We start from the raw sequence: 12690 nt of genomic DNA on the forward strand, positions 1-12690 counted from the left end.
CTCCTCCTCCTCCTCCTCCTCCTCCTCCTCCTTTTTCTTTGTTCTAAAACTTTAGGATCTAGCTGGAGGAAGTAGGCCACTGGAGGCGGGTCTTAGGGGGCACTGTGAACTTCCCCTCTTCCTGTCTCTCTCTGCTTCCTACCCACCATGAAGTGAACAGCTTCTCTCCACACACTCCTGTCACCATGATGCTCTGCCCAAGAGGAGCCAAATGACCACAGATGTCTCTGAAACCATGATCCAAATTAACTCCATCCTACAAGTTGCTTCTCTCAGGCATTCGGTCACAGCAATGCAAAAATCACAAATACAGAGGGTGTATTTTTCTGGGTGTGGAGGGGTGGAGACAGGAATCAACAGACAAGACCGATTGCTGGGCATGGTGGCAACACCTTTAACCCTAGCACTTAGGAGGTAAAGGCAGTAGCATCAGAAGTTCAAGACCGTCCTTGGCTACATGTCGAGTGTGAGGCCAGCCTGGGCTACATGAGATCCAGTCACACACACACACACACACACACACACACACACACACACACACACTTCCCTCAAGAGTATAACCAGGAAACTACTGTGCTCAGACCCAGAGCCAGGATGTCAATCTCTGCCTCATGATACGCTTACAACTTTGACATGAGGGGCCTAAAATGAATGAATGAATGAATGAATGAATGAGTGGATAAGGCTCTTTCTGCTGCATGCCCCCAGTGACAGGAGGCTTGGGGTCTTTCTAATTGTGAGGTTCATCCCTGCACAGCTTGGACTCAACTGAGACTTGAATATCCCTACAAAAACTTTTAAGGAAAATTCTGCCCCAAGTCTCCCCTTCCCCAGCCAGGATACCCTCACTGCTCCTCTGCTTTCTGCCTGTAAGGACCCGCACATGTCAGCCCATCATGGAAAAAAACAAGTGCTTAGCAGGGGTCCTGAGGGAGAAGGCAAGGCAAGAGAGAAAAAGGCAGCCTTGTGGGCACGAACTTTTGGCCTCATGCTTGTGCCTGTCCTTAGCCTGTGCCTTCCACACGTGTAACTTTCACCAACCTCTACATTGTGGTTTAGTTGTGTGTGTGTGCATGTGCGTGCGTATTTGTGTGTGTTGTAGACAATGTGCACATAAGAATACATGTGCCTGTAGAGGCCAGAGGAGGTCATATGACCCCCTGGAGGGGGAGCTACAGGTAGATAAAGACTGCCTGACGTGGGTGCTGGGAACCGAACCCAGATCCTCAGCAAGAGTCGCAAGCTCGTTTTAACTGCTGCGCCATCTCTCTAGCCTGCGCTATTTTTTGTGTGAACTTTGTAAATGGCAATATCAGGCTTCAGTAGCAACAGGTTGGGTGAGCAGATGTACATTCTCAGCATCCTAAGATGTAGGTGGACATTCTCAGCATCCTAAGATGCAGATGGACATCTTCAGCTTCCTAAGATGCAGATGGACATTCTCAGCATCCTAAGATGCAGATGGACATCCTCAGCGTACATGCTATCTTCCTTTGTATGTGCAGGGGTGATTGCGCACATGCACAGGCACACATGAGTTTCCATGAGTTGGAAGGCCACAGGGCAAGCTTTGGCATTGATCCTCAGAGGCTGCTGACTTTTTGTTTTTCTGGGACAGAGTCACTGAACCTGGAGCTCACCATTTAGCCAGGCTGGCTGGGCAGAGAGCACCAGGGATTTTCCTCCGGCCTCTGCCTCCCAAGGCTGGGTCGCCAGACTCGTTCTTTTTACATGGTTTCTGGGGATGGAACACAGGTTCTCATGCCTTCAAAAGCACTCACTGAACCATCACCCTAGGCCATCTCTCCAATTTGTCCTTTGTTTGTATTTTTGGAGAGCTCCAGGAACTAAAGGATGCCTTTAATCATTCATTTAACATATGTTAAACATTGCTCTGTTGTGCCCTGGGCTGTCTGGGGACCTAGTGATGGGACAAAGATGGTGCTTCTGCCACTGGACACCTTAGCCTAGTGAATCCTCGGGAGCCCTGGGTCCACTTCATAGACAAGAGGATGAGCGGGCCCAGAATGTCAAGTCCCCATCCACTCTGCTCCAAAGACCCGGCCAAGCATTCTGATGTGTCAGTGACAGTCATCATGGTCTGATTATCTCTGCCAAAGCTCAGAGAGGAAGCTGCTTGCTCCACAAGGAAAATCCCATAGTGCAGAGAAGTTCTGTTGCTCAGCTTCTGTAATTGGACCCAAGATTTTGGCTCCTGAGTCTGCTCAGAAACCTGTGCAGGGCCTGAGTTAGGAATCTTCAACACTTTAAGAAACAAAATGTGGCCAGGCGGTAGTGGCACACACCTTTAATCTCAGCATCGGGAGGCAGAGGCAGGCGGATCTCTGTGAGTTCGAGGCCAGCCTGGTCTACACAGTGAGTTCCGGGACAGGCTCCAAAGCTACAGCAAAACCTGTTTCAAAAAAACAAAAAGGAAAAAAAAAAATGTGATACACACGTTTAATCCCAGCACTAGGGAGCAGCAGATCTCTGTGAGTTCAAGACCAGCCTGACCTACGTAATGACTTCCAGGACAGCCAGGGCTACACAGTGAGACCCTCTCTCAAAACAACAACAAACAAAAACATTTACTTATTTTGATGATGATGATGATGATGATGATGATGATGTGGGGGGGTGCATGTGTGCGCCTGTTCGTGAGAACATACACCACATGTGTGTAGACACCCATGGAGGCCAGAAGAGGGAGTTTAGAATCCTCCACCTGGAGCTAGAGTTACAGGTGGTCATGAGCCATCTCATGTGGCCGCTGGGAATCGAACTCCAGTCTTCTGCAAGAGCAGCAAGCCTGCTTAACTGCTCGGTTCATCTTTTCAGCCCTAATAGAGATAGAGAGATGGGGTTTCCTGTGTACTGAGCTGGCTTTAGACTCACTGTGGAGCTAAGGATGACTCTGAATTCCTGATTCTCCTACCTCTACCTCCTCAGTGCTGAGATTACAGGCAAGAGCCACTATGCCAGGTTTATGGGGTGCTGGGGGTGGAACCCAGGGATTCCTGTATGCTAGGTAAGTATTCTACCAACTGAACCACACCCCTAGCCCAGATTTTCTTAAGTGTTCATTTACTTAAGAAGATATTAGTCATGGGATTTTTTTTTCAAACAATTGCCATCTTGTTGGGTTTTTGTACAAGTCATCATGAATGTTTTTCATCTTTTAGAACGGCCAGAAACAAACCAGTTGTGATGACACAGGCCTGCAATCCCAGGACTGAGAAGGGCTCAGGCAGCAGGAATTTGAGTTTGAGGTCAGCCTGGGCTACACAGTGAGTCTCTGCCCCAGCTTGACAAAGACTACCCTCCCAGGCCAGCACAGAGTCCACGCACCCTGCTTCCTCCCCACTTCCACGTCTCCTGTCTCTCCACCTCTGTAGCATGTGCTCTGCTTGCCCGCCAGCCTCCCTCTCTACCACCAATTCCTTATTCATCTTACACTGGCCCTGTAAGACCCCCGGAGTGCCCAGAGGAGATGTTGAGACCCAACTTGGATCTTTGCAGTGCTCCTCCCCCATACCCGCCGGCTAAGACTAACGGCAGAGAAACCAAGACCCTACAGCTGATGAACATGTTTGGAGCCAACCTTGAGTCACTCCCAGCCCCACCTGGCCCCTGGGATCTGACTGGGTGAGTGAGGCAAACAGTCACCTCCCAGTAACCCAGCACCGATGACGGTGGCTTCTGAGAACAAGAGGCCCATTCATGGCACATGGCTGGGGTGGGCCACTTTCAGGTACATGATGTCATGGAAACCAGAAAATTGGCCCCTTGAAGTCTTTGATGACCTAGTATTGAGGATACAATTACAGGCCCCGGAGCCTCCTGGAATTGGCTGGCACTTTGGGCTGTGGACAAAGAGTGCAGAGACAGGCGGTGTGGGTATAACCAACATGACCCTTTAAGGGGTGCAAAAGAGACAGGCAGTCAGCTCTGGCAAACTCACTGGTGAGGGCCTGGCAAAATGGCTTAACAGGTAAAGGTGCTTGCCGCCAAGCCGGATGATCTGAGTTTGATCCCTGGGAACACACATGGCGGGAGGAGAGAACCAGCTCACCCTCTGACCTCCACAGACGTACCATGACGTGAGAGTGAGCACAGATACACAGACACAGATAAGATGGACAAGCAATAAATGTGAAAAGAATATAACAACAACAACAGAAAATTCCTCACTGGTGACATTAGATCCATACCACCCAGACTGGGCCCAGATGAGAGCTAAAGGACTTTGTTTCTAGCCTAGCATGTATTTGGGTTTTGTCCCTTGATGACTGCCAGCACCTTGAGACCTAATGAGGCCAGTGGGAATCTAGCAAAACTCCTTAACCCAGAACCTGCTAGAGGCCTGTCTTTTCTGTGAGCTCACTGATCACCCCAGGAGCCCCTACTGACCCACGAGAGAGGGCACACAGGGAGCTGGGGAGATGGCTCGGTTGGTGAAGTGCTTGCTTTATAAGCATGAGGGCATGGGTTCAATTCCTAGAACTGACATTAAAAAAATAAGACAACTGGGCATGGACTTGTGTGCTTATAATCCTAGTACTGGGGTGTGCAGACAGTGAGATCCCTGTGGCCCACTGGCTACCCAACCTAGCCTAATCAAAGAGCCCCAGGTCCCAGTGCGAGACACCGTCTCAAACAAGACGGGCAGAGCACGGGAAATGATACCCAAGGCTGACCTCCGGCCTCCACTCTCATATGTACACATGTGCAGGCACACTGGCACACACAATCACACACTCCCCACAAGAACATATAATACACACGTGTGTGCGCACACACACACACACACACACACACGGAACCCAGGTAGCTAAGCAGCCAGTTCCCTCTGCCCTCTTGACATGACTCCTGCACACCACCCCTGAGGAACCAGCTAGCAACCTCTATCATTTCCAGACTCACAGGACATGTGGCCAACATCTCACCGCGACTATCAGTGACCGCTGTTGTCACCTCTGCAGACTGGAGGATAAACCTCCTATTTGTTCCCAGAAACGAGTCAAAGCCGTCATGACCAATACGCATCCCTGGGGCCTTGAGGAAGATGCCCAACACTAGACACATGACTGTCCAGCCCCGGATCCTGCCGCCTGCTCAGCCTCTTGAATAACAGCAGCAATGGCAAGCTGGCTGCCTGGTTAACCAGTTCGTAGGTTGACTTCCAGCTATGAGCGCTTCTATCTCGTCTATGCTCTCGGACTCTGCATATCAAGCGCCACGCCATGCGATATTGATAGATGCAGCCGATGCTTTCTGAACGTGTGTCACTCGGGGACAGCGCTTAGCTGCTTCCTGTCCACCACTGTCTATTTTCTGTCTTCTTGCTTTCTGCCCACTCTAACGTCAACTGCTCTACGTTGCTACACCTTTCCTGCTGTGACCAGAGTCCTTGTTCAGCAAGAACGTGGATGGACAGCACCCAGGGAGAAGGATGACAAGCTGAAGATCTCCGGCCTCAGCCTCACGTGCAGCAGGGTATCTCAGCCAAGTCTTAGAGTTTAAATAGGGAATACCACCCACAGGCTTAAGCGTTTCATCCCCAGATGGCGGCACTAATGGGGGGGGGGGTGGAACTCTAGGTGGCGGGGCTTTGCCGGAGGAAGTAGGTCACTAAAAGTGGGTCCTCAAAAGATATCGTGTCCCCGGAGCCTTTCAAGGCTAAGCAGGAAGGAGATTAGGAGCTGGGGTGGGGGCGGGAGACACTTCCAGAAGGGGCAGTGCACCACCCAGCTGAATCAAGCTGGACCCTAGGGGGCAGAGGCCCACATTGCTTGGGATGGGGTGAGGATGAGAATTCTCCTGGGATTCTGGGTCCCACTGGCATCCTCTACCTTCTCGTTCACGGCCTGCCCGCAGCGGCACTGTCTAGGCAGCTGAGAAGTAGCAGGACAGGGCTTAGACCGTAGAAGTGACCAAAAGGACTCTGCGAATTAAACTGCCACCCAGGAAGCCAGCAATTGCAGAGAGAGGAGTTGTTCAGGACCCTGAGCTACACTGGGGACAGATCTGGGTCCAAGTAGGTCCTCCCACGCCCACTGTTCAGGTTAGTTTTAGTGCTCAACTTGGCGCAACTAGTCACCAGGAAGAGCGGCTCAGTAGGGGATCGCCTCCTCAGGTTGGCCTGTGGGCGTGTCTGTTCTGTGGGCGTGTCTGTTCTGTGGGCGTGTCTGTTTGGTCGGGGAGAGTCTAGAATGTTAGTCGACGTGGGCAGTCACTGTGGGCGGCACCTTTCCCTGGTTTGGGTTCTGGACTGTATGAGAACAGAGAAAGCCCACTGAGCACAGCGCGTGAGCATGCGTCTCTCTCTCTGCTCCTGACTGTGTGTGTGATGAGATCAGCTGTCTCGAGCGCTCCTGCCCCTGTGACTCCCCCGTAGCCATGAATGGTAACCGGGAACCGAGAACTGAAATAAACCCTTTCTCCTCTAAGTAGCTTTTGTCGGAATGTGTTACCACAACAACAGAAATAAAACTAAGATGGGTATCCACGCAGCCTTGGCTCCCGAGCAGGAGGCTAGATCAGGACTTGTGCACTGGCCCTTGGACACCCCAGAGAAGAAACAGAAAGCAGATGAATTTGGGGGGGAAGTGTGCATCCAGCAGGCTCTGGCAGCCCCGTGCCTTCTGTCCATGTCTAGAGCTGCCTATGCTCATCCCTTGGGTATCTACAAATGTTCTGCAGTGTTCTTCCCTGAAGTTGGAGATCATCAAGGATGAATAGGGTCCCATGTACACACGACAGAGAGCTTAAGGATCGTGTTATAAGCTTGCAAGCTACTTTTTGTTATTATTTTGTTTTGTTTTTTGAGACGGGGTTTCTCTGTGTAGTCCTGGCTGTCCTGGAACTCACTCTGTAAATCAGGCTGGCCTCAGACTCAGAAATCCACCTGCCTCTGCCTCCAGAGAGCTGGGACTAAAGGCGTGCACCACCACCACCCGGCTGCAAACTATTTTTATTGCATTTTGGTGCATGTTCATGTGAAGGTTCATGTCTGTGAGTGTGCATGAATGAACATATAGAGGCCAGAAGAAAACCTTAGGTCACTTTTATTTGTTTTGTTTGCTTGTTTGAGACAGAGTCTCTCATTGATCTGGAGCTTGCCAATCAGGTTACGCTGTCTGGTCATTAAGACCCAAGGTTTAACCTGTCTCTGCTTTAAGCACGGGTCTCAGAACCTGGCTTTTTGCATAAGTTTTAGAGATGGGACTCGTCCTTGGAAGGCAAGCTTTACAGACTGAAACCAGCACACAAGCTATTTTTCATTTTTACAGGAAACTTAAAGCTGTGATTCAGAGGTAGTTGAGGCAGCTGCAACTCGCGTTCAAACTTGTTGACCTCAAAATTACACGCTTTTAAAACTCTGCGCCATCTCGAAGTCAGGAAGAAACAGCAGCCAAGCAAAGTGGCTCCGTGTCCAGTAGATGGCACTGTGGAGCCACAAACGCGGTCTGTGCGCGTTCCATACACACCCGGCCGACAGGAGTCCCCAACCCAGGCACCAGGCTCTGCAGAACAGTGCTGCATGGGGGCTTGGGGGTGGGCATCCGTCCTATCTCTCTGAGTGCGATATGAGGACCCAGAGAGGTTGTCAGTGACCTGGAGGTGACACAGCCTAAGAGTGCAGAACGGGAGCTTCCCGACCCTACATGCCCCCACTGAGATCCCTGATCTGGCCCCCCAAGCCACACAGTCTCCTCAGTTCCAGCCAAACAAGACACAGAAACTCTCTGAAGTTTGATGGGAGCCAGACTTACCCTGCCTCCACCCTTGTGGGTGGACATTCCAATGAAACTGAAGGCACAGGCTTTGAAGCTAAATTCTGGATTATGGTAGCTCCACATGGCCTGTTCCTCCCACCCCTGCGCCCACCCCACCGCCCACCGCCACTCTTATCCAGTGTCCCCATGGCACCAAGAAGTCTGGGTCCCAATGCCCCACCCTCTCCAAACACAGACATTAGCACCCAACACCCGGTTTTGGGTAAGAATGAGGAAGGCCGGCAGCTGGGTCTTGAGTTGGCTTCTGAGCCTTGGTCCTGAGCCACTGTGTGTGTCTTTCTGTCCCTGCCTGCTGTGGACTCCATGATAGTAGCTGGATCGTGTGCTAAGGGCCTTTATCTTACTGTTTAAGGAGTGTCAGAACTGTCCGAGGGCTGTTTCCCTACCCACCATCAATACAGGCTTGCCTTCTGAGACAACTTAGCCAGGCTCGGTCTAGACAAGTCAAGGATATAAAGACAAGGGTTTGCATGAGCCCTGCAACACCACTGACAGGCCGCTGGACCCTGCCCCTTCTTCATTCCCCAGCCAGCACGGGGTCAACATGAGGGAGGCAGAGCCGCAGCAAGCCAGGAAAGGCTATGGGGTGCTGGTGCTGTTGGTGAGCGTGGCCTCAGAAAACTTCAAGAAACAGCCAGGTGTCAAGTGCAGAATGTCCCTCTCGGTGGCCCTGAGCAGGTACTTAAGTCACCAAGAAGTTTAGCTTCCAGGAAGATTAACTCTGGCTTTATGATGGCGCCAGACCACAAGCTCCAGATAAGCTGGAGTTCCTCTTTCTGTCTGCCTGTAAGCAGCCACGCTTCCCAGCTCCGACCTGCCCCTGCGGGGTTCAGGATCAACTTCACTGCTGAAAGAAACTGGGATGGATGAGCTGGAGAGACGACTTGGCGGCTAAGTGTATCTAGTTCGCTTCCATAGGACCCAAGTTTAGTTCTCTGCACCCGTAACAGGCAGCGTCCTCATGTGCACCTGCATGTGTGCGCACACACACACATACACCCATGCACACCCATGCACACACACACACAAGCGCACACACACATACACACATGCACACCCATGCGCGCACACACACACATACACACATGCACACCCATGCACACCCATGCACACACACAAGCGCACACATACATACACCCATGCACACCCATGCACACACACACAAGCGCACACACACATACACACATGTACACCCATGTGCACACACATAAGCACACACACACATACACACATGCACACCCATGCACACACACACGCGCACACACACATACACACATGCACACACGCACACACAAGCACACACACACATACACACATGCACACCCATGCACACACACACACACAAGCGCACACACATACACACATGCACACCCATGAACACACACACACAAACTCACACACATACACACATGCACACCTATGCACACACACACACAAGCACACACACATGCATATACATAACAAAAGTAGAAACAAATCTTTAAAAAAAAAGAAAAGAGAAACAAAATTCAGGGTCAAGACTAAAAAGCTGATTCAGTGGAAAGAGTATGACAGTTCTGGGATCAGTATTCCAGAAGATTCTAAAGCGGTCTCCTTTAACACAGTCTCTCTAGGACCTCTTCTCCGGAACTCGCTGACAAAAACCTCAATGATTCTCATTCCACTTCCATGATTTTTGATTATCACTAAAAATATACCCGTCATTTTACTAACATCAACCTGTGGATATACATTTGCTTTGTTTTAATTTATTTCTTTTTTGAAGTGATGGTGAGCAAAGCCAGGGTCCTCGATGTCCTTCCACTGAGATGAGCTCCTAGTGCTACATTTACTTAGCTTTTAAACTTGTTTATTTTGAAATAGGTCTTCATCATGCAGCCCAGGCACAGCAGAGAGAGAGAGAGAGAGAGAGAGAGAGAGAGAGAGAGATAGTGGCAGAAAGTCTGTGTGCCCCAGCCAACGCTGGGCATGGCTCCCTGATAGACCACTGGCCTAGAATCCCCAGTGAGGGGCTGGGGTGTGGCTGTGTTAGAGCCCCTGCCTAGAATCCCCCAGTGAGGGGCTGGAGTGTGGCTCAGTGGTAGAGCCCCTGCCTAGAATCCCCCAGTGAGGGGCTGGAGTGTGGCTCAGTGGTAGAACCCCTGCCTAGAATCCCCCAGTGAGGGGCTGGAGTGTGGCTCAGTGGTAGAGCCCCTGCCTAGAATCCCCCAGTGAGGGGCTGGGGTGTGTGGCTCAGTGGTAGAGCCCCTGCCTAGAATCCCCCAGTGAGGGGCTGGGGTGTGGCTCAATGACAGAGCACTTACGTAGAGCTATGATAGAGCCTAGTACTTAGGGACTCCCGATTCCATCGCCTGTACCATCAAAAATATAGAGATGTAGTCTCCTCCAAAGGTGCTATGGTGACCCCATAATGGAGGTGTCTCATGTCAAGCAAGGTCTGTCCCTCTTCTACCGTGTTATCCCTCTGTCCTTAGGCCCCAACCTTCTGTAGTCAGCAAAGGCCCCAGAGAGACTCCCGCTTGCTCAGCCAGTTTCAAACCCCTGGGGTCCATCCTGGATATCATTCCACTATCCTTAGAGGCCCCACCCTCCTGTGGTCAGCAAAGGCCCCCAGAGAGATTCCCGCTTGCTCAGCCAGCTTCAAACCCCTGGGGTTCATCCTGGAAGGGCCTTCAAAGGCCTTGACCGTTCTTGAGTGGGTTCCAGGATAGAATCTGCTCTTGGAGGCAATTTAGCCAGCCACACGGGTGGAAAGAATGTCCCCATTCTCTTAACAGTGACCCCCTCTTGATTTATAGGTGGGGTTCACTGTCCGAAGCCCCCCCCCCGGCGGATGGATCCTGAGTGGAAAATGAGAGGCCAAGAGCCAGGCATCTGGCTGGGCTAATTACCCTCAATGAGATACAGCTGCTTGGGGGAGCCGGCTGAGGGCCCAGGCAGGGCCAGCTCCTTGCTCCAGCTCTCTGGGGACCCGAAGACCTGCCTGGGCTTGTAGCCCATCACCTACCTGGTCTGGTCAGTGTTTACCAAGCATTCTAGGAGATCCAGTTTGGCCAGTTTATAAGAAAACTGGAAACTGGAAAAATGGTCTCTGATTGTCCCTAAGATGCCAAGGGACACCTGAGTCCAATCTTCTTATGGAGAGACTGAACACTAGACTGGTCAGGTAGGCTTGGTGGAGGCCTAGGGAGGGTCCAGTCCTGAAATAAAATACAGTACCAGGTTTGGCCACATAGAGTGGTCTCCTTCGGACTTGGGGCTTCACGCTGATTCTCTGGGGATCTTAGAGCTGGGCGGACTTTTTTTGTTGTTGCTGTTTTTGTTTTTTGAGACAGGGTTTCTCTGTAGCTTTGGAGTCTGTCCTAGAACTAGCTCTTGTAGACCAGGCTGGTCTCGAACTCATAGAGATCTTCCTGCCTCTGCTTCCTGTGTGCTGGGATTAAAGGCATGCGCCACCACTGCCCCGTGAGTTGGTGAACTTTGACTCCACTGTACATCAGGCCTACTGCAGGAGTCTAGGGACATTGTGGTAAGCAAAACCCTAGCTGAATCCCACTCTTTTGGACCTACAATTTCCAGCAAGAATACCTGGTGGGCCAGCTAGGCTCAGTGGGGAAAAATGCTGTTCATGAGCCTGACAACTTGAGTTCTATCCCAGAGGAGGAAAACAACCCACATAAGCTGTCCTCTGAACTCCACAGGAGCAGGCAAACGGGTGTGAGGGCGTTTCTGAAAGGGACTTGTGTCTGGGATTTAAGCCCGTGTCACTGCACTGAGGCTATAGCCAGGTTGGAGTAACAGAGAGAGAGAGTTCCAAACAGAGGAGTCGCCGCGAGCAAAGACCTGGTGTCCAGAGGAAGTATCAGAAAAAGTAGGAGTCCAGCAAGTTCTTAAACTGTTTGTGTTTTTGTTTTGCAGAATTGATGACTGAACCCAGGGTTTCAAGCTTACCAGGAAGGGGCTCTACCACTAAGCCAGATCCCCAGCCCCTCACTGAGGGATTCTAGGCAGGGTCTCTACCACTGAGCCACACCCCAGCCCCTCACTGGGGGATTCTAGGCAGGTGCTCTACCACTGAGCCACACCCCAGCCCCTCACTGGGGGATTCTAGGCAGGTGCTCTACCACTGAGTCACACCCCAGCCCCTCACTGGGGGATTCTAGGCAGGTGCTCTACCACTGAGCCACACCCCAGCCCCTCACTGGGGGATTCTAGGCAGTGGCTCTACCACTGAGCTTCAAATATGATTTAGTGTCTGCATTGAGAGGGTCTTACTAAGTTCCTCAAGAGCTCACACAGTTTAATAGGTGTTATTGATGACCACTGCACTCTGTACTGTAAACAGATGAAGAAGAGGAAGGAGGAAGGTGACTGCCCTCCCCACATGCACCTCCTCTTCAACCTGTGGGATCCCTTCGACCTCTACACTGGCTGCCCAGCATCCCTAGTGAACCAGGGCCCCTGCAGGATGGCAGGCCCTGCTGTCAGGGAGCCGGAATCTCAAGGAAGCGGAGTCAGAAGTTACATGAGGCACCCACTGCATGTAGCCCTGGCCCTGTTTCCTTCTAAGGGACAAACGGGTCTGACAAGTCTTCAGTGGCGTCCATAGCACTCAGCTCACGATTTCCAGAAAAGCCAGTCTTAGAAAGCAAGGACTCTTCTAGAAGCCTTGGCCTCCTCTAGTGGACAGTCCACTGGTACCCAGGCCAGGAGATGCAGGCTGATGGGGGAACCCCCCTCATCCCCTACCCTGAGTGGTGAGAAGGTCAACGGCTGCATAATTCCTAAGTCTGTCTGTCTGACTGTCCATCAGTCCCTCTCTTCTTCCCTCCTCTCTCTTTCTTCCTTCTCTCTCTCTCTCTCTCTCTCTCTCTCTCTCTCTCTCTCTCTC

The sequence above is a fragment of the Microtus ochrogaster genome, chromosome 2 (assembly GCF_000317375.1).
Source record: "Microtus ochrogaster isolate Prairie Vole_2 chromosome 2, MicOch1.0, whole genome shotgun sequence".
Classification (NCBI taxonomy): Eukaryota; Metazoa; Chordata; class Mammalia; order Rodentia; family Cricetidae; genus Microtus; species Microtus ochrogaster.